The sequence below is a fragment of the Miscanthus floridulus genome, chromosome 18 (genome assembly GCF_019320115.1).
Source record: "Miscanthus floridulus cultivar M001 chromosome 18, ASM1932011v1, whole genome shotgun sequence".
Taxonomy (NCBI): Eukaryota; Viridiplantae; Streptophyta; class Magnoliopsida; order Poales; family Poaceae; genus Miscanthus; species Miscanthus floridulus.
This window is the reverse complement of record NC_089597.1, coordinates 109,396,533-109,420,867: the sequence shown is the minus strand read 5'-3', so window position 1 is coordinate 109,420,867 and position 24,335 is coordinate 109,396,533. Positions and strand designations below refer to the sequence as shown.

The 24,335-nt window shown below is 47.8% G+C and overlaps 1 long non-coding RNA gene across 6 annotated transcripts; it reads left to right on the top strand.

The window, feature by feature from the left end:
* Positions 1–15,405: 15,405 nt before the first annotated feature.
* On the top strand, positions 15,406–23,606 carry LOC136522627 (uncharacterized). 6 transcript variants are annotated; one of them, XR_010775949.1, is made up of 5 exons: positions 15,406–16,156; positions 16,233–16,911; positions 17,078–17,140; positions 17,291–17,349; positions 22,958–23,606. It is a non-coding gene; the product is annotated as an uncharacterized lncRNA (long non-coding RNA). The 6 variants fall into 6 exon arrangements; XR_010775948.1 differs by having other exon boundaries at positions 15,406–16,911; positions 22,958–23,096; positions 23,227–23,606; XR_010775947.1 differs by having other exon boundaries at positions 15,406–16,911.
* The last annotated feature ends 729 nt before the right edge of the window (positions 23,607–24,335 follow it).

The window sequence follows — 24,335 nt, the reverse complement described above, 5'->3', positions numbered from 1 at the left end:
AGTGCTCATTTTCAGCACACATATAGCGTGATCATTCTTCAATGATTGCATGGGTATAACATAAATATCATTATGCAAGTCATCTTCGTCACAAGAAACATCAAGCAAATCATCTTGTGACAAAGGTAAATCAAGCGAATGCTCCACTAAAATTTGCTCTATCATAGCATGATTGGTGGAAAAATTCAGCACATCAAGAGAACTCTCACCTTCTGTGAGTTTAGCATCATGGGCATTACCTTTGCTCTCATGTTCAGCAGGGGTAATAGTTGATGGTTCTGAATTTTCACATGAGGCTGTGAGCTTCTCATTTTCTGTCACGTCATCCTTGCTCTTTTCTACATTGTCCTGCAAAAGGTTAGGCATAGCAGGAGGAATAACAACTGACTCTTTCTCTAAATGGTGCACCTCATCATATGAAGTCAAAATAGGAGGTGGATTAACAAAGGTTTCTCGCATAAGAAGTTTCATATCATTCCAAGTTTGAGGCTTATCAGAAGGATCTAAAGACTCCCACCAAGATAAAGCAGAATGTCGCAAAACACTAGCTGCATTTTTTACCTTTCTCCTTGGACACATAAAGCGAGTAGCAAATATGTTATCGATGGCAATTTCCCACTCCATGTACTCATCAGCACCTATGCCATCATAAGTCGGTGGATACGAACAACCTGTCATTGTAAACACAAAAACAAGGAACAAACGGTGAAAGTTATCCCTACCAAATGACTATGTGGTTGCAGTGGTGTCACTTTTCACAGCAAGTGGAAATGTCTTACCAAGCTCTTACAAAGTTCTTACCAACGCAAGTAGTGGCGGTACAACCGGCGGCTGGTTCGTGATACCTGTGAGGCAGTGGTACCGAGATTGCAAGGGTCTTTTTCTGTACCGATCTAAAGTATATGTGGAGCTTGGGAGGCACGCAAAAGAACAAATATGTATATGTGGCACACAAGTCAGTGACAGACAGCAATATTGAATAAATGTCCAGAGCACTTGTCCTAGTTGCTGGCCTATACGTGTTTCTATCACCAGTTGTGATAAACAAGAGAGGAAACAAGGATGAAAGGAAACAAGTATTAAAGGTAGCAACGGATATGAACAAGGCAAAAGATACCACAAACAATAGAGCTATTGAGTGTTCATTATGTGCTCCTTTTCGATATCTTCTATTCTCTTTTACTATTTTTTTCTTTTATTTTTTTTGTCCAATCTTTTTTTCTTGCTTTTGCTCTTTTGATATTTTTTTCTCAGCAAGGAGCACACAAGAATAAACCACAAAAAATTTGAGCTCAATTGAATAAAAGATGTGGCCTACAGAAAATTAGGACTGTGCTCTAAAAAGCATACCAAAACTTGTGGGCCCAGAAACTCAATTTTCCTAATCGAATTTCGCAAATCTAATTTTTGCGAACCCAGCTATGCTGGGATGAAATAGATCTAAAATTTTCTGGCGTTCTCCGTAGATATAAAATTTTCTCCGTTTCGAGTTCGGATGCAATTGTTATGACTGTTTTAAGGAAGCTGCTCGAATCAGGGATTTAGTGGACACAAGATGCAAACCGATGGTGATATGGAATAACGGCGGGTGAAGGGATCAACACAAACTAGAAAAGAACACAATCTAAACCAGCAACAAGACTTTGACCTAGGACATAAACTCAACAAAGCGAACTCTAAAACTAAAATATGCAAAGGCTATGGCGCGGAAGGTTCTAGGATAGGAAATAAAAGTATGGCACTGGACTATAGGACGAATTCGAAACTCTCAAACTAGGGAATAAAAGTGAATCTGACGGTATACCTTAGATCTGATTACCACTTAATGTAGACGGGGATCCCGATCTTCCATCAGGTTCAAGATAAACAACGATTTGTTCGGAGAGCGACACACCGATCCGGCTTCAGATCACAAAGACCCAAACCCTACAACCTTAGCACCACGTCTCCTCTGGTTATCAACCGTGTCACAATCCGGTTGACCTCGCCAAGAAGGCTAATCCCTGCTGCGAATCGAAGAACACAAGCAAGAACAAGATAAAGAGCAACTCAATTAAAGTGACAATTGCAGATGAATGATTAAGCACTCGAAGTTGGGGTCTTGCAAACCGATAACGGCGACTGTTCAATGACAGATTGATCTAAAACAAAACCCCAAACCTAATGTAGGTGGTGGCTACTGATTATATAGCCTAAGGGATGTCCAAGGATCCCTCTTCACGTCCTAAAGGTGCCCCAACACGTTACAAGGCCCAACGGCCCAAAAGACGACGACGCAGCGCCGTGACAGATTTTGGATGTCAACTTGTTTTGATGATTCCCATTGATTCCAAAGAGGTTTTGATGTGAAACCATTTGGATTGGCTTCCTTATCAAATTATCTTTCCATCCATATGTGGATCATCGAAAACGGAGTTCGGATGCGTCCTGAGCGTCCGTTTTATTGTAGACTGGTCCTGACTGCCGAGGCAGACTCGAACTCGGATTGGACTGGGCCTCTGGCTTGGCTTGGATGTCCTTGCTGGCCTCCTAAGGTGGTGGCCAAGGAGGAGGACGTCCAAGGCCATCTTTTAGGTGTTCTCCATCTTCTTGGGGCGTGCTCCAACTTGGGCCTGGGTCCCAAGGATGTCTAACAAGCCCATGACGACAGTGTAGCTCCCGCCAGAAATAGTGACAGAATATATTGGTGATTTGAAGGCCTTGCCGACGTGATATTGAGATGGGACCAGATCTATTTGAAATCTTATCAAACAAGCTTTCCATCAAGTGCTCATTGACCTCGATCGCACTCCGAATGGATGAGTTATGGCCTTCCCAATGAGGCACTGTCGGGCTACCGACGAACCAAAAGTTCAACTTTGATGAACTTCCATTATGAAACACATTTGAACCTACAATCAAATAGTGACATGTACATGTGGAACCAAGTGAATTATAACCAAAGCCACTATGCAAATGTAGGAATGAGCGCACCTTATAATCATTGTTCGTATCCGAAGGTGCCATGTCCTCATCAATCCCTTCACCTATAAAAGGGGATACGCTCTCTCCCAACAAAAGGGCCCCATTCCGACTCTCTCTCTGCTAAGCTTTAGACATTTTGAGCACTCAAACAGCTCCATAGCTCTAGAAATCTAAAGCTACACAGAGCATATGTTCCAATACTTAGCGCATGTTGGAGCTCCCGTCACTCTTGACCCTTCGGTTCAGAGCCCGACCGGAGCTTCGACACCCCCTTCTTATTCCTATTCATTTGTAACCCCACAGCAAACTTTGAGCACCTAGGCTCAAGAATAAAGTCTTCGACCGATTGGAACTAGACATAGGACACATTGCCTGAACCAGTATAAACCCTGTGTCATTGAGTGCTAGGCCACATCCTATCACAACGTACAAAAAAACTTCAAATATTTACTTGTTGGTCATGTTTCGCACCGACAATTGGCACCGTCCGTGGAGAGGACGCCGTACGTTCGCACTTTTGGTCATCGGATGGCCCACCTTTCCACCATCTTTGGCATGACGGGCTCAAGCGATACGATTCACTTTGGCTCGCTAGTGTTTCCCATGCTCCTGCCTGTTAGAATGTGGGTCCCTCCCATCTTCGAGCCACTCCAGACCTTCCTCTTTGGAAGCCTAGACTTCGTCGCTGACCAGCTCGGCATGCTTTGCCTCCATGAGGAGGCACTTGTCCCAGCGCCCGTCGGAGGAGGAGCGCCCTTTATCGGCTCTGAGCCACCCGGTGATGTCAATGATGAGGCACCTACGCTTCGCTTCGAGCCCACGCTAGGCTCAAACCCCACTGTGAGTAACGTACATATTATTCTTTACTCACTGTTGAATACCTTCCACCGATTCTCCAAAGGGGCCCCGTTGCCCCTGTTGTGACCGGTTCCCCTATGGCCTCACATCCCCTGCAAACGCGTATGCACGGGGGCTCTGAAAGATGCTGACACGCCATCTCTCACATCCAAATTTGTGGGGATGGCGGGCTATGCTCCCGCCTCTTTCCACAACCTCATGGATGACTAGGTTGAAAGCGATAGCTCCAGCATCAGCGATGTCGTGGCACCTAGCCACCCTCTGTCTCGGGAGTGTGCTATGGCAGACGCCCTAGGATAGCCGCTGGTGGTAGCGTAGTCTCTACATACTCACACCTCTCTGGACCCTCATGCGGAGACCCTCGCTCGTGCATAGGAACATGGCGAAGAGTTGCAACAAAGGTGGCAGAGCCAACTACCACCTGCGCTAGCACGCTTAGCGCAGCACACTACGCCACATGTGCTTAACCCAACGAGCGATGCCTGGGTCGCACTCGTTAGGTCTAGTGCAACATCATGGAAGGAGGAAACGACCCCCCATAGTTCACTTGAGCTGGCCAGAACATCACCGCTGTGGCCATACTTCTGCGTGGCCTTCCTAAGCCTATCGACACCTAGGAGCAGGAGATTCACCAAAACCTCTAAGCGCTGGTGGAAACCATCGCCGTTCAAAAGGCGGAGAGCTCCGCGTCGCGACACCGGCTTGCAACCTCTTTCCCTATCGGGGGAATGGGGTGCACCAGTCAAATCACCCCATCCGCTCACCACTATAGTCATAGGGCATGGAACAGGAGGCCGTAGTTGCACCATGGCCTGACCTAGTGCCCGCTCCACATTGACCACATGTGCATGAATGGCTCAGGCCAAACCGAGACGCTTGCAGCATCATCAACAATCAGTGTCAAGCCCAGCGTGATGATGACATCCATCAAGGGGCAGTGAGAGCAGGCGGCATGGGCCCTGGCTGGACCATCAAGGGGAGCGGGGAAACATACCCAAGGCATGGTGGCCAACCAGATCACTGGAGTCCTAGCCCAGACATCCTAGGACTACGAGCCTTTGGCCGTCGCATCCAAAAAGTGTCGTTCCCACAGCGCTTTCGACCACCTACCAACATTGCCAAATACAACGGGAAAACGAATCCCGGTATATGGCTTGAAGACTTCCGGCTCACCTACTGAGCCGGAGGAGTGGATGATGACCACTTCATCACTCAATACCTCCCCATATGCGTGGGGGAACATGTTCGAGCATGGCTCAAATTCCTCCCGCCTGACAGCATCCTCGGCTGGGTGGATCTCAAGAGGATCTTCATTGCGAATTTCTAAGGGACATATGTCCTTCCTGGGAATTCCAGGGACCTCAAGAGCTGCCAGCAGGAGCCCGATGAGTCCCTGCAGGATTACATCCATAGGTTCTCAAAATGATGCAACTCCCTTCCTGATGTCGTTAACGCGGACATCATCAGCACGTTCCTCTCTAGGACAACCTGTGAGTCCTTGATCCACAAGCTTAGCTGTCTGAAGCCCTGTGCCACCCACAACTTGCTCAACATTGCCACGAACCACGCCTCCGGTGAGGAGGCAGTCGGGGCTGTATTTAGTGGAGGCCAGGACAAGGGCAAGGCCAAGCATGAGGACCAAGACGAGGGCCCCTCCACGCAAAGGGCCAAAAAAAAGAAGGATCGGCGCCGACCGGCCAACTCCGCTTTGGTTGCCATGACCGATCGTGCGAGCAAGCAGCCCCAATAGGGTCAACCCGACCACTTCGACAAGCTCATGGAGAGCCCATGCACCAACCACGCCTACCCCATCAAGCACCTCTACAAGGACTATGAACTCCTCAAGTGCTTTCTACAATAGGTTGGCAGTCCAAAGGAAGGAAAGGACAAGGAGGCAGCAGGCAAGGATGATGATAGCTTTCCTGACCCCGAGGAATGCCTCATGATCTTTGGGGGATCCGATGCCATCTACTCTAAGCACCAGCACAAGGTGCACTATAGAGAGGCATGCATCGCCAAAATGGTCGTCCCCTCTTTCATTAGCTGGTCAGAATCTCCGATCACTTTTGATCAGAGGGACCATCCTTCCCATGTTGCTAGACCCGGTTGCTACCCGCTCATCGTTGACCCCATTGTCTACAAGAAGTGCCTCACCAAGGTGCTGATAGACAGAGGCAGCGGCCTCAAGAAGCCCATGCGCATCCCCTGGTCAGAGCTATGCCTAGTGAGCTATCCCTTCCACAGCGTGATCCCAGGGACACAGGCATACCCGCTCGGGCAGATCGACCTGCCCGTCATGTTCGGTGACCAAGCCAACTTCTGCTCGGAGGTCCTCACCTTCAAGGTGGTGGACTTCCTAGGGTCCTACCATGCCATCTTGGGGTGGCCATGCTATGTCAAGTTCATGGCGATCCCCAACTACACCTACCTCAAGTTGAAGATGCTAGTACCGAACGACGTCATCACTGTGGGTAGCACCTTTTCGCATGCCTACATGTGCAACCGCAAGCATTACAAGCTCGCCACTGCCGTTATCAACTCAGTCAAGCTCCCTTCGCTAGAAAATTCATTGACTTCAGCAGTCCTGGACTGCAACAAGCCAACCTCCTCGACTGCTTTCCACCCAATCGAGGAAACTAAGGTGGTGGAAATCAACCCCATCGACCCAACAAAGACGGTGTGGGTCGGGGCCAAGCTCTCGGCCAAATAGGAATGTGAGCTCGCCAACTTTCTATGCGCCAATCGTGATGTCTTCACATGGAAACCTTCTGACATGCCGGGCATACTACAAGAGGTCACCGAGCACGCATTATGCCTCGTCCCAGGCTCAAAGCCCGCCGAGCAATGCCGGGCGATGGGTTGCAGAGGTCCCAATGATCCTCTAGAGCCTGAGAACGACCCCAAACCGATCCACAGGGTTCACACCTTTCTTCCTGGCCTACAGAGCTAAAGCAGTGTTGCCCTCTGACCTCGACCATGACACCCCAAGAGTGAAGGCCTTCGACCAAGACTAAGCCACGGAGGCTCAGTAGGATGTGGTTGACCTGCTCAAGGAGGCTCGTGAGATGATCGTCATCCACTCCACTCGCTACCAGCAAACTCTCTGTAGGTACCATGAAAGAAAAATTAGGGGGAGGTTCCTCGAGGTCGGAGACCTCATGCTCTGAAGAACCCAATCAACCAAGGACAAACATAAACTCTCTCCACCATGAGAAGGACCCTATACGGTGACCGAGTTGATCTGACCGGGCACCTACAAACTAAAGGATGACAACAGCAATGTTCTTACCAACATATGGAACATTGAACAGTTATGTCGTTTCTTTCCCTAAAACTCGGTCTTACCGCTTTCTTTCAATCAATGTTTGTTCCTACAAGCACCCTAGCCCAAACACTCTTGGCCTAGTTCGCTCAGGGGCTCCACAAGGGTGTGATACCACCCCTCTTTTTTACTATCATATAGTAATACTTTTCCCCCAAACAAAAGGGTAGTCCGTTCCTTTATTTACCCTATGTAACTTATGTTTTAAACTCCTGACCGATTACACCCCGCCATGACCTATGGTTACAAGCAGCTAAGCCTCATGAGCCATGCTCGAGCTCTTAAGTTTGCAGCCTATGGGTCAAATGGGTAGGTGCGAAAAAGAAAGGATAAAAAACAAAGCTATGCTAGGGTAAAAAACAAGGACGGATGGGACAAGCTTCCCCTTACAAGTGATTCCATCACAAAGCAAAATTGAAGTATTCATGAATACAAAAAACTGTTCACACGGGGGCTCCCCCATGAACTTATCTTTTACATATACTGACTGCTTCTACTCTAAATTCTATTGTGGCCACCCGGCGGCATTGGCTGACGGCACGACCGACGAGGATAAGGGCTGCTCGCTTTCCGATGGGATGATGTTCGGCTCAGTCTGAGGTGGGATGACGCTCGCTTCCAACTCGGTCTCCACTCTATCTGTAGGCTAGATAACATCTTCCTGGCGCACGCCTTTAGCCACGCTCGAACAGCGAGCCTCCATCACCCACTACATGGAGACTTGCTCGGCAACCATCTGTGTGTATGGCACCAAGCTCTCCTTAAGCACATGGATTGCATCCGCACTCTAGTTGTTAGCGTACCCTCTATAGATGGCAGCGAAGTCTAGATCTAAGTGGTGCGTTGCCATTAAGGTCAGCACCCCTGACGTCCCGTAGAACATGCCATCGGAGATGAGTGCCCAAACTTCATTCAGGACCTCCACCAGCTAGACAACGGGCGTACTGGTGCTTGACGCCGACCCGAACACCTTAGAAATGACCACCTGGGCGATGTTGTGAATCTGGTCAAGCTCCCCATCGATAGGCTCTTCAAGGGACTTGTCTAGCGCCTCCATGCTCTGACCGATCGCCGCCTTGGCTGTCTTCACCTCACGATCTAGAGAACCAATTTTTCCACCCAGTTTTGGAAAAAGGACTACAAGTTCAGAAGTAAAGCAAAGGAAAAACCAAGGCATCAACCAAAGGTAGAATAGATACATACTAAGGCAGGTGGTTTCAAGGATGGAGAGTCCTTCCTCTTGCTGGGTCACCTTCTCGAGCAGTCGAGCATTTGACTCCTCCACCCCAAGCACCTTTCCTCGAGCATGAGCACTTCTTGATCAGCCTCTGATCGAGCCCTCCGCTTCATCTCCAGAGCCTCCAAGGACTTTTGGAGCGTTGCCTTGGTCTCTGCCAGGTGGACCTTCACTGCGTCGAGTCCCCGCTCGGCAGCAGTCGCCCATTCTGCCATGAGCAGTTTCGCCGCCTGTGCTCCTGTCGCCTCAGCTGCCCAGTCTTAGGACTCACGATAGGTGGATTCTAGTTGGCGTTGAAGCTCATCAACCCACCATGACATCATGGCTTCCTGCCCCATTCAATCGTTTTCCTCCCGAAGGAAACATGACTTGCGGATCGACATCGCCTCTAAATCCTGTATAGCGAGAAGCAAACATGCTGAAAAGTGAAAGACCAAGGAGTCAAGGACAAATGCTAAAAATGCAAAAAGCTTACCTTTGCAACATGTGGTAGGTCGACTAAGACCACCTGATGGATGAGCTCAACCCACACCAAGGCCTCCTTGAGCCTCGCCTTGGTTTGGGCGAGATCGGACTCCATCGACATTCCTCTCTCCTCAAGCAAGTGCCAGAGCCCCACCTCCTCCTCATTGAGAAGGACGAACCGAGCCTTCCTCGGGTCGCTAGGGTAGGGCCACATCAGCTCATGGTCGCCCTCGACCCGCTGGAAGATCCAACCATCGTAATATCATGTGACGACCGGATCATCACCAACTCCTACGATGGCGGGATGGCTGGCAGCTCCACCTAAGTGCTTGCCTCGCCGAAGCAGGGGATCTCCACTATCTAGACTCCGTGGCTTGCTGGCAGATGTTCTACCTCTGGCCTGGCCACATCTTCTCTCGACCCCTCTAGCTCCGACTAGGAGGGTGAACCATGCGTTCCTCCCCCGAGCGAGACAGGGAGCCTGATCTCCCTCCTCTCTTCCATCGTAGCTGTTGGGGGAGGGATCGCAAGGGTCACCTCTGACCCAACCTCCATCGTCGCCACGAGGATCGCTGCCATCACCGCGGCTGCCGCTGCCACTGTACTCGTGACTGGCTAGGAGGACGCCACCCCCAGAAGGGAAGCTCGCACCACCACCAATCGGCTTTCCCCGCCGCTCATCATGACTCGCTATAGGCTGGGTCTCCACTCCTCCCACATGGGAGGTGGGGGGATGCCTAGTCTTGCCAGTCCGTGGCCGCTGTTAAATGAGTACAGGTCAGCCACACTCAAAAAACTCAACTGTGAGATTAAAAAGGAACATAGATACATACCTAGACGAAAGCGGCAGGGCCCTGAAGCCCCAACCCGCTGGCGACGAAACCATTGGATGCGGACTGCTCATGGGTCATGACCCGCGTCCCCTCATATCAGCCGAGGGAGGAGCCGACCCGGCCGGTTCCTGATCGGCCCGTGAATGGCCATGACCGTCGGCTCATGGTGCACCCACCGAAGCAACTAACAGGGCATCTACCTGCTATTGGTCACGCACACGCACCGACCCCAAAGATGTGGGGGTACGAGCGCGCTCCTCTGACCGGCCTGAGTGCCCCGCCACGCTTAGAGTAGGGGGGTGCGAAGCCAACGATGCCTCTGAAGGGCACGGCGACCACGCTCGCTTCACCTCTCGCTCAATGGCATCATCTTTGCTCGTGGCGTGCTTCCTCGACTCGGGAACGTCGCTGCGCTTCTCCGCATCCCGCCCACCACCGACAGACGTAGCCGCAAGCTCACGACATTCCACCGAGGTCGCGGCGATGCCCCTATCTCCTTCATCCTTGGAGGTACTCGTGTTGCCACCCATCTCTGTGGGCTCCTCCGACTCGAGCTCTACCTCCACGTCGCTCCTACTTTTGCCCACCTAGACCCGTCAGCCGATCTTCTTCTCCTTCTTGAACCTCCTCTAGGCCTTCTTAGCTCTCTTCTTCTTTTTGGCAAGCACTGCCTCCTTCAGAGCAGCTTGTTGAGATACGCCCTCTGGCCCCCTCGAAAGATGTGGCCAGGATCTATAACCCACGAGTCCCAACGAAACGGACAACTCAAAATTGAAATATGGGAAAGCAAGAGGGAAAAGGACATAGAATAAGAAGAGGGGAGCATACCAAATTGGACAGCTTCACGGCCTGAAGAGGTTTGGGCTTTCCTTCAAGGGACTCTTTGTCCTTTAGTTGCAACACCCGGTCGAGTCGACTCCATACTTCATCCTTCGGCAACTCCTCCGATGATGCATGGTCGGGATCCATTGGGCCGGAGTACGCCCACATTGGCCACCTCCTCTCCGCCAGTAGGGCGACTCGACGGTGAAAGAAGGTGTGGAAGACCCATAGCTCATCGAGGTCGTGCTGCACTAGCTTCTGAAGCTCTGCCTCAATGACCTCCAGCTTGTTCTACTGACTAGAGGGACCCCACTACCAGCTCTCCCGCCTCTCCGGCCTTCTTCCATTGAACGTCGGGAATGGCACCTCCACTAGGTTCCTGATGTAGAACCACTCGCCATGCCACCCCTGATTGGAGTCACAGGGGGAGTACGTGGGGTAGGAGCCCAACGGCCTCGGCTTCTTCTACAAGGCAAAGCCCCCAATCGGTGTGGTTCTAGGTGGCTTCCCCTTAGACAAGGCTCGCCCGGTGAAGATCCACTGGAAGAGGACCATGTGCGGATCCATCCCGAGGAAGGCCTCGTAGACGGTGATGAAACTGGCAATGTGCAGTAGCCCAGTTGGATTGAGGTGTTGTAGCTCCAGGCCCCACTTATTGAGGAGCCCGCACAAGAACCAGTGCGTGGGATATCCAAGCCCATGCTCATGGAAGGCAAGGAAGGAGACAACCTCATCGGCCCGTGGTCGCGGAACAGCTTCCCCTAGCATAGGAGCCCTCCAATGCACCACCTCCTTTGGTGGGAGCAACCACTTCTCGGTGAAGGCGGCCAGCACCGCCTCGTCTACATTGGATGGCCTCCAGTTCAACATCGTGCTCCGGATTCACGAATGAATCTGTGAGTTCTCCTCTCCCTCGCTTTACCCTCTCTCTCCTAGAAACCGCCAAGCCACACGAATGGGCTTGGCGAGAAGGAAGAAGGACGAGAGGCGATAGGTGGAGAAAGGCGAAGGAATGGGACGAAAACCCTCTCCCTTCCCCTATTTAATGCGGATAGGCATGTGGTGGGACACGTCCTGACTGATGGCACGTGCCCTACCCAACGAAACGTCACCCGGTTAAAATGGGATGTGGCCTGGATAGGGCCCACCACTACCACAACCTAGGCACAGGAAACAAGGCGCAACCGCATGCAAAATGACCCTCCGCCTTCCTAGGTAGGGTTTGGAAGGGCCCACCAATAGGATCTCTATCGAGGAAAGACCAATGGGCTACCTGAGTCGATCGGACGGCTCAGGTGACTACCAAGAGACAGGTAAGGAGCAGTGGGATGCCCTATACGGGCTACGCCAACTCCGTCACGAATGACGGATAGGGATCCCATTCAGACGTATCTGATAAAGAGCTCCTCAAACCCACCACTTGAGTCATCAAGGTATCTTTACCAAACCTTCATACTTTATTTTATTTTCTAATGCATAATCATTCATTCATCCTTCCTCATACATGCATTCACACATTCATCCCATACATCCAAAGCATTGCATATGCAATTGATGCATCACAATGCTTCGTGTTGCGTCACGAAGCAGTAGTCGCCTCATTCGAGTTGCGTCACGAAGCGGTAGTCGCCTCATTTGACATGAGCGACGACCGACCGGGGTTCAAAGGCCGGCCCATGAAGGGCTCGAGGCCGCCACACGTCAAACAGAGTTAGGGGAGAAAACAAAGATGAGCCCTAGTGTTCCTCGCCTGATCTGCTTAGAAGCAGATGAAAGGTCCTAATGGCTAGAGGGGGGGTGAATAGCCTAATAAAAATTTCTACAACAACACTTAACCAAATGGTTAGACAATTATGAGGCGAAGCGAGTGTTGCACTAGCCTACTTAAAATGCAAGCCACCTACCACAATTCTAGTTTAGATAGTGTCTATTCACACAATAGCAAAGACACTATCCTATGTTAGTGTGCTCTCAAAGACTAACTAAAGAGCCACACCAACCAAGCAAGCAAGCTCTCACAACTAGCTACACTAAAGAGCTTGTCAACTAGTTTGCGGTAAAGTAAAGAGAGTGGTTAGGATAGTTATACTGCCGTGTAGATGAAGAACCAATCAATCACAAAGATGAATAACAATGAAGACCAATCACCTCAGAATCAATGATGAAGACAATGATTTTTTACCGAGGTTCACTTGCTTACCGGCAAGCTAGTCCTCGTTGTGGCGATTCACTCACTTGGAGGTTCACGCGCTAATTGGCTTCACACGCCAAACCCTCAATAGGGTGCCACACAACCAACACAAGATGAGGATCACAGAAGCCACGAGCAATCCACTAGAGTACCTTTTGGCGCTCCGCCGGGGAAAGGTCAAGAACCCCTCACAATCACCACGATCGGAGCCGGAGACAATCACCACCTCCGCTCGACGATCCTCGCTGCTCCAAGCCGTCTAAGTGGCGGCAACCACCAAGAGTAACAAGCGAAATCCACAGCGAAACACGATCACTAAGTGCCTCTAGATGCAATCACTCAAGCAATGCACTTGGATCACTCCCAAACTCACTATGATGATGAATCAATGATGTAGATGAGTGGGAGTTCTTTGGCTAGGCTCACAAGGTTGCTATGTCAATGAAAATGTGCAAGAGTCGTCTTTTGAGCCGGCCATGGGGCTATAAATAGAGCCCCCATCAAATAGAGCCGTTATACCCCTTCACTGGGCAAAACGCGCTCTGACTGGACGCTCCGGTCAAACTGATCGGACGCTGGCCCTCAGCGTCCGGTCGCCCGATGGACGCCACGTGTCATCCCCTTCAAACACTGTTCGTCAGATCCCAACGGTTATGACGCTGACCGGACGCTCCGGTCAAACTGACCGGACGCTGAAGCCCCAGCGTCCGGTCGTTTCCAGTAAGCTCCCCGAGGCATGTTTTTCCGACCGGACGCGTCCGGTCCACCTTGACCGGACGCAGCCAGCGTCCGGTGCTCAACCCTAGCCTACTGTGCCGTCTGACAGCTCGACCGGACGCAGCCTTTCAGCGTCCGGTCGCTGAGTGACCCAGCGTCCGGTCAGTAGACCGACGCCAGCATCATTTCGACCAACTCCATTTCAACTCTAACTTCTTCACCCTTGCTCGAATGTGCCAATCACCAAGAATTTTGCATCCGGCGCAATAGAAAATAGACATTTCATTTTCCCGAAAGCGCCGAATGCATATGCAATGAGTTAGCATATTTTCACAAACCCATCTCAACCCTACAACCACCTTGTGCACATGTGTTAGCATATTTTCACAAATATTATCAAGGGTGTTAGCACTCCACTAGATCCTAAATGCATATGCAATGAGTTAGAGCATCTAGTGGCACTTTGATAACCGCATTCCGATACGAGTTTCACCCCTCTTAATAGTACGGCTATCAAACCTAAATGTGATCACACTCTCTAAGTGTCTTGATCACCAAAACAAAATAGCTCCTATGGTTTATACCTTTGCCTTGAGCTTTTTGTTTTTCTCTTTCTTCATTTCAAGTTTAAGCCCTTGATCATCGCCATGCCATCACCATTGTCATGCTATGATCTTCATTAGCTTCTCTATTTGAAGTGTGCTACCTATGTCATGATCACTTGATAAACTAGGTTAGCACTTAGGGTTTTATCAATTCACCAAAATCAAACTAGAGCTTTCAGCAGATAGGGTCATCTCGACCTTCTCGTTCAATACTATCCTCGAGCCATGCCCATGGAATCTTCATCGTGGGGAGGCCAGCGGGCCACCTGAGTCAATCTTCGAAACGGCTCATGCATCTGCTGGGAGGCAGGTTAAGGAGCAGTGGAATGCCACATGAGGGCTATGCCAACCCCGTTACGAACGACGAACCCGGATTCCACTCAGACATACTCGTTAGAGAGCTCACCAAGCGCGTCACTCGAGCCATCGAGGTAAGCGACGTTAGCTCAGTCTCTCCGGTTGTGGAAACCATGGATGGGGTAACGCATGAAACTAGACCAACCCCTCAGCCATGCCCGGCGCTTGGGTCCGCACTCCATCACGCTCGACCCCTGGGTTATGAACACTATTGTGACCGTTTACTTTTTCTATCGACGAGCAAAACTGGCAGTGATAAAGTTATTATGGTAACGTATATTCGTTATAATGAAATACTCCCTCCATTTCAAATTATAAGTAGCTTTAACTTTTTTGGTATATCTATTTTGCTATTTATCTAAGCATACATTATATCTAGATACATATAAATTGATGTACAAAAAAAAATTAAAACGACTTATAATTTGAAACGAAGGCAATACTTCCTCTGTCCCTAAATAGGTGTTGTTCTCGCTTCTCGAAGAATCGAACGTTTTTAACTTTGACCAAATGTATACAATAAAATATTAATATTTATAGTACATAAATAGTATCGTTAGATAGATCGTTGTAAATCTATTTTCATAATAAATTTATTTAGAGATACAAACATTACTAATATTTTCTACAAACTCGATTAAATTTAAAAAAATTGTCCGACACAAATACCCTAACGACATTTATTTGGTGACCGAGGGAGTCTTCGGTATCAGATTTTGACAGGAAGGAAGAAAATAGTCCGATAACATTAAAAATGCTCTCCTGGACCAATGGTGTTGAGTTTTTGGAAAGTCCAATGGTGACGAGTTACAGGCGGCTTTACAGCAGTGACTGAGAAGTGAGAACGCCGACGTGCCGCAAGAACGCAGTTGGATGCCACAAGCACAAGCACAAGCGACGGGCGGGCAAACCAACGGCCGAAACGTCATCGGCTCAGGTTGAGAGGACGATGCTCCTGCCCCCCCTCGCCGTCCTTGGAGCACTGGCGGGGGGGGGGGGGGGGGGGGGGGGGGGGGGGGGGGGTGGGTTCTGGATGGGTGTGTTACTGCTCCTCTGGCAGCTCGGCTCAGATTGATTAGCACGCCGTCCACTGCATGCCCCAAAGCACTGCTCCAATCTCCCGCTGATTCTGCTGCTGATCCAGTCAGCCTAGTACGTGCTTAATAAATAATCTTCGACCGGAGCGGCCTCAGGCCATCACCCACACACATCCACTCTTTCCGTTCTAGCTTCCTCCTCCTGCTCCAAGTACGGCCACCGCCGCTCACCGGATCCAAGAAGAACGGCCGATGGATTCGATCGGTCTCCTATCCAAGACGACGAACTGCTCCATGCTTTGATTGTGTGTTTATTGCTCGTACGTGCTGTACTGTATTTAGTTGCAGAAATAGCAGCGGTGGATTAGGCCCTGAAGAGATTGACAGAAGAGAGCGAGCACCCGGCGTGGCGGCCGGCATGAGCGCATGCCGTCCCCGCCGCGTGCTCGCTTCTCTTTCTGTCAGCCTCTCTCTCGTCCTGGGCCGACGCCGCCGAGGGGGTGCTGGGTCTGGGTGACTCTAGCAGGCTAGCTACCTTGCTCTGATCTGGGCAGCAGCCGCTGCTGCCTGGCTAGTGGCTACTGGTGCCAGTGGGGCGGCAGACGCTGAGACGCCACCACCGAGGCTGGAAGGAAGCAACGAGGGTGAGGGGGGGAGGAATTGGCACGGGCTCGCGCGGTGAAAACTGTGCCACGCAGTCGCAGAGATGGACGACACGCATGCTGCGAGGGGACGACGGCTTTTGCAGGCACCAAGGACATGTCACCTCATTATCTTCTAGATTTCCCATATTTTTTGCTCTCAATTTGATTCCTTTCGGTCAGGCTGTCGGGGGGCTACTACCGAGGAAGAGGATGAGGCCGTCCGCCCATGGAGAGGAGCAGGAGCGAGCAGCCAAGCCAAGAGTGTAGACTTGGATTCCACTTCCACGCCTCTCATGCGGTAGGTTTCGCAGTACACTGAAAATCACTTCCAAGGAAGGAGCCAGTTCGTGGTAGGTTTTGTGGTACACTGAAAAATGATTGGTACTACTAGTTTTATTTGCCGTTTATTTTTTTGCTTGCATGCTCCTGATGCAAGATTTTTTTCTCTCCCACTTCCTCACTCTCCGGTCTTGCTGCCTCACCTCACCTTGGGAGCTGAATCATCACATGCCGACAGTACACTGCGGCACTGTAAGGATTTAACAGAACAAAGACCGCATCATTTCTCACTCTCCCTCTCCTTTCTTTCTCATGGTGCGCAGGTCGTCTTTGGACACTGTAGCCATTATTCTAGCTAGCTCGCGCTGTTTCTGCTCTTGCTTGCTCGGCTTCTTCTTCGTCTCGAGTTCTTGCTTTGCTAGGTCCTCCTGCGGCCATGGCGATCCAGGTGGTGGTTGCGCCTTTGCTAATAACCTCATGTTGGCTCATAAATGGAGCGTGGAGGGCACCATGTGATGACCCAAATTTGGCAAAGACCCTGGGCTCGACTTGCTTCTGCCAGATCTGGTTTGCATCTAAGGTAGGAGTAGGACTGAGTACCTTCTTCTTCTTGTCTCTCTGTCTACACACCGTCCACACATTTGGTCTTTTCATTCATGGTTTGGGCTGCCCCACTCTGCATGAATTTTCATCTCCTCTCTCTACCACTCATAACATATCCTCGCCTCTCTTCCTCGACCTCTCAGATGCACGTACGCAGGGGTAGAGAGAACAACGCTGCTGCTCGTTACTGATGAAGAGGGTTGTTGGTAAGAGTCACTGCCCTTTTGTTTCATTGGTTTCATGGCTTCACTTCACAGTGAGTGACCTACCTATTCACAATGCATTTCTTGTGGTCCATGGCTATTCGCTGACTCTTCTGCTGTTTCTGCTTCCATCGTCGTCTTCTTCTTTCCCAGGATATGGATTTGAGCATCATGAATTAATGGGGATCATTTGCAAATTTTACTTGACCAAGGTATGCATGCACAGACCCTTTTCTTTCTACTAGCTAACTGGCATGAGCTCTAATGCTATCTCTGAGGATATATATAAAGTTCTGTGGTTCAATATAAATTAGTAGATTGTAACTTGTTACAGTGGTTGCATGTGTTTACTGATTTTTTTTAGGAAAGTGTTTACTGAATTTTGATATGGACGAAGTTACGATGGAGCTTTGGATGTTGATATGTTGCAACATTTCGTTTAAAAGTTCACTCGTTCTACTCAAAACATGGCTGGAAATTAAGTTATTTGAGCGTAGAAAGACCATTTCATGAGAGAAGCCCATTTGTTAGCATTTGTCGTTGAGTACATAGAATGGATTGCCTGCTTTCAAGTACTGTCATCTGAGGCTACCTCTGTTGGTAAAATGAGGTGCCGATTTGTAGAATATACAGCTTGGTTGGTTTTATTTTCGCTAACCACCGTGTCTTATGAAATTGAGATAATTCTAGCATGTAACCAAGATTTACAACAATTTGCTCTCCGTGTTAGCTAGTGGAGTACACGGTATTTGTAGACAATGAAACCATTACATGAGAATGCACAACCATAGTTTGTGTGCAGTTGCAAGTGTATGGAATTGGTTGTCTTAGAATATTAAGAACTGAATTTAAGACCATGCAAGCTAATTTTGTATCAAATAGTTCTATTTACTACCGGAATCCTCAAATTTGCCGAGTGTTTTTTGTTTGCCGGGTGTATTCCCTCGGGCACTTGGCGAATAAGTGACTTGCCGAGTGCTGCGCTAAAAACACTCGACAAAAAAAACACTCGGCAAAATAGGGGGTTTGCCGAATGTAAAAAAACACTCAGCAAAGACCGGGTTTCCGAGTGTCAAAAAAACACTTGGCAAAGAAATAAAATATTTTTTCTGGAAAAGAAGGAGAAAAAAATAAAAAAAACCTTTGCCGAGTGCTAGATATACAACACTCGGCAAAGAAATATAAAATCTTTTTTCTGAAAAAAAGGAGAAGAAAAACAATAAAAAAACCTTTGTCGAGCGCTAGATCTACAACACTCGGCAAAAAAAATTCGTGGAAATAAAAGCCGCACTGCCTCGCACACCGCCCCCTCCGTCACCCCGCACGCCGTGCGCCCCTCCGTCCCTCCCCTCCCAGCTTCCCTCTCACTCCTCCTCCGGCGCCGCCCTCCTCCTCCCTCTCCGGCGCGCCCCCCTCCTCCTCCCTCTCCCGGATCCTGCGCGCCCCCCTCCTCCTCCCTCTCTAGGATCCAGCGCGGCCCCGCCCTCCTCCCTCTCTCGGATCCAGCGCGCCTTCCTCCTCTCCTCCCTCTCCCGGATCCGGCGCCCCCCCCCCCCTCCTCCTCCCACTCCTGGATCCGGCGCGCCCCCCTCCTCCTCTCTCTCCGGCGCAGCCCCGCCCTCCCCTCCTCCCCCTTCCAGATCCGGCGGCACCGCCCCCCCTCCCGGCCCTCCCTCTCCAGATCCGGCGGCGATGGGCGTGGTGGTGGTGGCGGGCGTCTTGCGGTGGCCTGGGTGGGGCCCTCCCTTCTTCCCCGACGTGGTGGCGGCGACGGTGCTGGTGGTGCGGGCGTGGTGTCGACGTGTCTTTTTTTATTTTTTTTGAAAAAAAAGTTTGTCAAGTGTTTTTTGGGCACTCGGCAACGCCTTTACCGAGTGCCCGACAAAAAACACTCGGCAAACTAGCGTTTGCCGATACAGGGTTTGCCGAGTGTTGTTTACCAAGTGTAACACTCAGGCAAACCCTTTGCCGAGTGTTTTTTGGGCTTCGCTGAGTGCCCCTGGCACTCGGCAAACCTCCTGTATTCGGTAGTGATTTTTCTCCATGGGATGCTAGTTTTTTTTTATTTCAAGTTAGGCCATTTAATTTATTAAAAATCAGTAGGAAAGGAAGGCTGGCTTCTTGTCATTAAAGACGAAAAAGTACTATTGTATCCATACATGCACTGTTCCTGCTACTTCTGTCTGACGCTCCTATTCACACCGCCTCCGGACTCTATGCCGCCTTGTGCCCCTCTGTGCCTCTGTTCCATATGCATAATTTGTTTTACCCCGTAATATGTCTCATACCTTATGTCAGGACTGATGGAGTAGTTAGGTCCTAAACGGTTCTAGATTGGTTTGGGTGTTTCAATTGGTTGTCAAATTTGTCATTGGTAGTCTGTAAATATGTACAGCAACATTATTTTAATTTCTAAGAATTATTGGTGCTGAATTTCAACAGTGTTGATACAAAAATTGTAGGTCTCATTTATCTTTCCCACGGTGCTGGTTTCACTCAAACCCGATAGGCAGTCTAGGAGTAACAGTTAAAACAGTGCTGCTGTCAGGTTAGGAATTTTCTGTGCAGAAATATTTTCATTTATTTTTGACCAAGTCAGATCCAAAGTTAGACATGGAACCTGAATGAAACATGCTGGAAATTCTATGTAGATGTCCGAGATGTATTTTTGTGATGCGATTAGTCGAGTAGTAGATTAAAAAATATGGCCGAAACAATGAGCAACATGGAAATCTAGTCAATTTTTCAGAAACCGTGATAATTTGCAATTTAGGGTTTTAGTGAGGGATTTATTCTGGTATTCGTGAAATAGAGTTGTGATCATTGTGGAGTAGTTTAAGATAGTGTTGCTTCACAAGTTTGGGAAGCACCGGATTCTCTTCGTAATTAAGGCAATGCATGATGAACTTGTGCAATGGCATGTTTGGTTGATCGTGTTTATTCAAGCTCTCTGAATGTGTTATTCAACATTCATGTTCTTGGTATATATTCATGAATATATCAGGATTGAAGTTCCAATTTATTCCCTTACATTCCATTCATGTTCCGGTGGATCTGGATATGCAATTTGGTTCTCATATTCATGTTCCTGTGAGTAAGTGTTGGCCCTACTTGTTCGGCTTTATCGGTAAGTGTTAAGGATGTATTTAGGTGTTGTCCGTTTCAGATGAAAATTACTGCTCCATTGATGATTTATTCGACCTTTGTTATGATTCACATGTTGTATTTTCTCTTCTGGTTCCGATTGTACTTGCTGAGTACTCATGCTTTATGTTTATTTGGTTTTTAGGTACCTATTGATAGTGGCATCTTGAGCACACGCATTTAAATTTCATGTTCTTAGCTTGCTAAAATCCAGTCTTTACATGTAATAATTTAAATTTTGTTGCTTTAACTGTGCTTTGGTAAAGACGATCTTGCAAAGGGTTTGGTCGATATATTCTAGTTCTTGGAATGGGCTGTGATGATTAAATTCTAGTTCATTTGATATTACTATGTTCATCTTATGCATTTCTTGTTTTGGACCTCTAATTTACAACGCAAACTCTGTCGGAATTTTCAATAAATCCCTATCTTAGTAGATTGTTAGGAGTTGTATGGTAGCCTCCAGTTTAGTAAATAACTGGGGTGTCACAATTTTGTTCTAGTCATTGGGTGCTTCTTTGATATTATCTTCTGCGCAGGATCCTATTCCAACTAATTCATTACTAAAGGAGTAGCAGCGACCTTGTGAACCGCTCAATTAAGTTAATCCATGTCATAGTAAATAACTTGGTGGACGTCGATGCAACAGAAATAATAAGTGGAGAAAATAGAACTTGTTGCGAAGCCCTGCAAGCATAGGTTGAAGCTAGCATTGTGCACTTGGCGCTGAACTCTGCACAGATTTCAAAACAAACACTTGACGATCTAGGAGCTTGGTCGATAGACGATAGGAGCTTGGGAGCTTGCATTGTATCTGTGTGCAGCATGCTAGCATCCGTGCACATGGATCCTCTTCCGCTTAAGTCGCAAAACGGTTTCCTTAGCTAGTACACCTAAGTGCGCCCCATTGTCTTCACGGTGCTTTTGTGTCGTGTGTTCACCCCATCGTTAGGCATCAACTCGCCAACTAGCGGTGCTGGGCGTGTATTAAAACGTTCTAACTCCTCCTTAATGAAACACGTGCTAAGCACGTTCCCGAAAAAAAGCAAATATATTGGTGCATACTAGTGTGAGTATGTTCATTATATTGTCCATGGAACCACAAATTATTCTGATGTTTGAGTTCTAGCACTGAATTTTGTGTTGTTCTAGATATTTTCGAGATCTATAACTTTGATTTTAGTCATTTCTCCATCCGAGTCGTATGAAACATTCAAAAAAATGAACTTGAAAATGTGAGAACTTCAACCAGAATTTTTGGGATTTTAAATGACTTAAAATGAAAAGGTTGTCAACTATAAAGCTGTAGGTTTCTTCGTAAGTTTGTCTTCATCTGACTTTGTTTGAAAAATATATATAAATGTTATTGTATTGCACCTATTTTTAGAAACGGCTCTACAACATGGGCGAAGCCAAAATTCAGATATAGGGGGCAGTTCGACATTGATGCTAGACCAAAAAAAAAAGGATATTAGTGTCAAGCATTGATGTCGGTTTAAAAAAATTATTGATCTTGATATTGTCTTAAAATCTATAAATCATCTTTAGTCTCTTTTTTTTCTTTATCTTACACAAGTGCTAATTGTTTAAATTGAAAATAAAAGGAGACATTGTTCGTAAAACCAACAATTCACATCATATTTATTCCATCTAGCCACGTAAAATTATACAATTAGAAGATATAACTTGAGAAAAATATAATAGGGAGATGTGTTATTTCTAATTGGACTTTTGTTACTTACTTAAGTAGGCTTTTTACCTATAATATCAAGGATTAGTAGAACTAATAAATATTACTAGTCTATTTTATGCAACATTAGGGGGGCAGGCCCCTGCCCGCCCCCTGACCTAGAAGTGGACACCTCTAGAAAATGATTTATAGAGATGACTTTAGATCCAACCGTCTCTATAAATCGATTTCTAAAGGCACTCTAGATTTAGTTGCCTATAGAGATAGGTGCATTTTTAGAGGTGGTTGTAAATTCTAGCCGTCTCTAAAAATCAATTTCTAGAAATGGGTCTACTGGGGAACTATTTTTAGAGGCGGGTTTTGATAAAGCTGCCTGCTGTACTAAAAATGGCCCGTTACTAAAAAAACATTTATGTAGTAGTTCAATCCACGATTTGCTGAAACCTGGTTGTGCCCTTCACCTTGATCACAGCTTCATTTTTCTCTTCACGTGACGCCATTGGCCACAACACCTTCCCTTAGCACGTCGACGGACGGACGGTTGTGGTGTTGGATTTTTGCCAAATTAGGGATTCGGTGAGATTTAGGTCAAAGTGAGATGCAAGCGGGTCTGTCATCAAACCCCTGCAAATAAGCTTAACCATGTGGGTTACCGGTTTGCGGACAAGCCAACTTGCATTCCTACCAAGCGTGTACACTGTAGCTGTTTGGGCGGCGGCCCTTGTTTGGAAATCGTTCTCGTGCCGATCAATCATCTTTGTTCGGTCTTTGGCAGAAGCCAACGATCGGCCGTTCGTGTTAGGTAAGAAATTGTCGCCGCGACTGACGACAGCGATTTGAACATTTCACATTCTAGTGACTCGAAACGTCACCCTAATGCATGTTTAAGTCAGAGGATCCTCTCGCATCAAGCAATTATTATGGTGTAGTGTCATTACCACAAACTCTGTAATGCATATTGATCTATTCCTTTCTTACTCCGTCAGGTTGTCAAATGAGTCTGGTGCCTTTGGAGTTTGGTGGGGCATGGATTTCGGAAAAAGGAAATAAACAATTGGTGCTGAACTTGGTTATCAGAGCCTTGGTTGGTTCTTGTTTTTCCAGCTCATTTGGCACATTCTGGAGGTGAAAATTTGCTAGTGATGATGACTTGTCAATCTTCTGTTTCAGCCAGAGGAGTTTGGTGTTCTCTGGATCCAACCACTCCAATAGTCCAAAGTCACACTCACACAGTTTTGTTGCATCCTTGTCCTAGATTGACTATTAAGGAGTCACTTTCACGATGGTTACCCACTGAACCATGAAATGTCGTTATACGATCAGTTGCGACTAGCCTTTTTGGAGGTACGTCGCATCCAAGTCATGGAGCGAGAGTGCTTATACCAGACAATATGTTCAAACAACCAGCTGCACAGTTCCGTCAGGTCCAATTCAGCAACCTAATGCCTAGAGATTAGAGAACACTAGTTCTAGTACACTTGTACTATTAGCACTAGTGTAGTAAACGACTAAACGTACTGAGGTACTAGTACTATCCATGATCGTCATTCCTATAAAAATAAGCATCCACTTATTATTATCATACACACACACATGGGCATGCTTGGATCCTGTAGAAGTTGGAGCAAGCAGCAAGTTTGGATCTCTAGCTCGCGTTTACCTTCGGGTCCTGCGCTAGCAAGCGTTCCTCATGTTTTTTCTTGCCAAATGTTTGGATGCATAACAAACATTATATAACAAGAAAAGCGAGGACTTATAATTTGGAGTAGAGAAAGTACTATAGAAATTAGGTGTTCTCGAAGACGATAAAACTATTTTTTTATTACATCACTAAAAGGTTACACACCTCAAAGTGACTATATATAACCATGTGTAAATAAAGTTATTATATGATTTCAGTGACCACATTTAACAAGGGATAAGTAAGAAAGCCACATGTGCTTAGGAGGCAGTTGTGAACTTAATTTTTCTTATCATATATATTCACCATCTGTAAAGCACAAATATGATATACAAAAAATTCAATTGTCTAAGACTTTCGGTGAGATTTAGCTTTATTGGACATCCTAGCTCTTTGATGATGAAACACAACTGTTGCTCTTTGAACCCCTCTTCACCCCACAGGGTAAGAAGCTATGGCTTGTCATCAGGGTCAACTGACCCCGAACTTTTGGAAATTCTATTGCAATATTACTGAATATATATAGTGCTAATTAGTTCCTAATGGCTACACCGGGCCCGTTTAGCTGCTGCGTGGGGAGCGACTGGGCAGCCATTCTACAGTGTTGTACTCTCACTACGCATCCAGCTGCAGCTGTGGCAGCACTGCATTAAAGTGCAGCCGAGCGGACCCACCATTTTCAG